This window comes from Etheostoma spectabile, chromosome 22, assembly GCF_008692095.1.
Source record: "Etheostoma spectabile isolate EspeVRDwgs_2016 chromosome 22, UIUC_Espe_1.0, whole genome shotgun sequence".
NCBI classification, from domain to species: domain Eukaryota; kingdom Metazoa; phylum Chordata; class Actinopteri; order Perciformes; family Percidae; genus Etheostoma; species Etheostoma spectabile.
The window spans coordinates 5,570,611-5,573,027 of NC_045754.1; the positions used below are offsets into that span (position 1 = coordinate 5,570,611).

A 2,417-nucleotide genomic window follows, 5' to 3' on the forward strand; every position below is an offset into this window, starting at 1 on the left:
CACACACACACACACACACACACACACAATTGCATTCTTTCATTCAAGTCCCAATTCAAACTCTCATAACTGGATTCAGTGATTGGCACTACTGTAAAACTAAGTGTCATATTCTAAATCTATTTTACTTTGTTATTGTGTTAACTTGTTGGAAAATGTTTCTGACGTTGTCATGACAGTCTGTCCTAATAAAACAGACAGAAACCAGACACCACCGCTGAGCGCTGGTGTTAAAGTCTGCCCCGCATGATTTATAAGAAATGATTGTATTCCAACAGCTTTGATTCTCTAGGTGCTTGTCAATCTGCATCTCCTCAAACCTATCTCATTCCTCTCATGGCGCCAGAATGATACGGCCTTAAAACTGTTACCCTGCAGTCAAAACACACGCAGTAATTCAAATCTCTGCATAAACTAATGTTGTTTGACAAGCCATAAGATAAGATTTACTTTATTTCATTTGTCCTACTTTTCCCCCTCTTTTTAATCTCAGCACATTATACCCATGGCAATAACACAATATTTCACCTTGTGAGAGGCATTCTGAAAAAAAAGACAAAAATGAAATTTCATAAGATGGACGATTTTGGCCTGCAAACCACCTCAAAGTCACATACCTGAACATGAAAAAAATGGAGGATGGTACCCTATCAGCAGAGGATGACTTATTGCTGCAAGGCAGCCTATAGACAATCTGTCCCATGGTATAATATGTGTGTAAATGATAATGTTAAAGGTTATTGTCATGCTTCACTGCTGACTCAAAATACATTGCCTCTCTGGAAGCTGGCTGATCATTAACTCAAGGTGTCAGGGGACACACATTTGCTCAGTGGCATTCTCCAAAGCCAAAAAGGAATGTAATGCTTTTTCTCCAGAGAGAGGCACAAAAAAGATGCTCTAGTTGTCTGATCTCAGGTATCAGTGCTGAATATCTTAAAACCAACCACTTGAATATCTTTAGTTTTAGCTTTAACCTTGAGAAGACAGTGTCTTCTCTTGACATTTCTTTAACTACTACCGACTTCCAGTAACTCTCATTCTTAGGGTTTGATGTGATGTTTCACAATCTGCAGCTTACTATCATTGATCTGGTGGCAACTCCATTCTGTATGGACATACAGTATTACTAACTAGTTGATGGTTTTTGAACGCATCGTTCTACGCTGTATGCAAACATTGATTTTATAGGAACATTTATCGACATCCAAGCATTGGACGCAGACAAAAATGAATCTGTCAAAGATCAAAGGGACTAAGAGAACATGGCGGACGGAGCCAGGGACTTGTAATTACAGATCACAATGTAGCTTTGAGTTTGACCTTACAGGGGTGATGAATGGAGCAAGTCCTATCCATGACATACAAGCAGAGAGTCATCAACGTTTGTGGGCAACTACAAGGTATAAGGTAATTAATCATGCAACATGGGCCCCGGCCTGATTTTAATTACCGGCGAAACACATGTTCCTGGCTGTCTTTGGGGAAGAGGGAAAAGACTGGCCTGAGCTCAACTGTCACGGCCTTTGCAATATTTATGATCCAACTATTGCAGCTTTTTGACTGTAATCTGTTATACTTGACTAAGAGCTGTCTGAACAGTTATGGCATTAAATCACTAAGGTCCTTCCAGTTTCCACTGTTTCCAGACAGGATAATCAATTTAGTTTATGTTGGTAGGCAATCATTTTAAATCAAGATCATAAAAAACGGTTGGCAAATATTTCCAAGCAGCAAAATGACAGCAACTTCTGTAACTAGTTAGTTTCACTTTAAAAGTCCCATGATATGGTGCACTTTGGATGCTTTTATATAGACCTTAGTGGTCCCCTAATACTATATCTAAAGTCTATTTCCCAAAATGCAGCCTTGGTGCAGAATTACAGCCACTAGAGCCAGTCCCACAATGAGCTTTCTTTAGTATGTGCCATTTCTGAGTCTGTAGCTTTTGAGGACGGGGGGTGGGGGTGGGGGGGCAAGGTGGAGGCTGGGGGTGTCAACTGCCACTTTGCTTGTTTGAAAGCCATGATGTCTCTCTCTCATGGGTGGGCCAAATTCTCTGGGCGGGCAAAGCAGAGAAAGTTGAGGTAACCTTGCCCCTAATGACCTCATAAGGGGCAAGATTCCAGATCAGCCCATCTGAGCTTTCATTTTCTCAAAGGCAGAGCAGGATACCCAGGGCTCGGTTTACACCTATCACCATTTCTAGCCTCTGGGGGACAATAGGCAGGCCTCATAAAGTAAAATGTTCATGCCATGGGACCTTTAAACTTAATTTATTTGAAATCTGTTCTCACGGTGCAATTAAGTCAATTATAATCAAAACACTGTCACAGAGTGACGTATGCATTATTCGAGTTTTATGGCTGAAAAAGCAACTGATGACTAGCAATATAATTAGGGGTATCCAACAGATG

At 40.8% G+C, this 2,417-nt stretch overlaps 1 long non-coding RNA gene across 1 annotated transcript in view; it reads right to left on the reverse strand.

The window, feature by feature from the left end:
• LOC116671932 (uncharacterized) overlaps nt 1–1,893 on the reverse strand; it is a 14,854-nt gene extending 12,961 nt beyond the window's left edge. The window contains exon 1 of the long non-coding RNA XR_004327414.1: nt 1,772–1,893. This is a non-coding gene — a long non-coding RNA (uncharacterized LOC116671932). The remainder of the gene's footprint in view (nt 1–1,771) is intronic.
• Nucleotides 1,894–2,417: the final 524 nt, after the last annotated feature.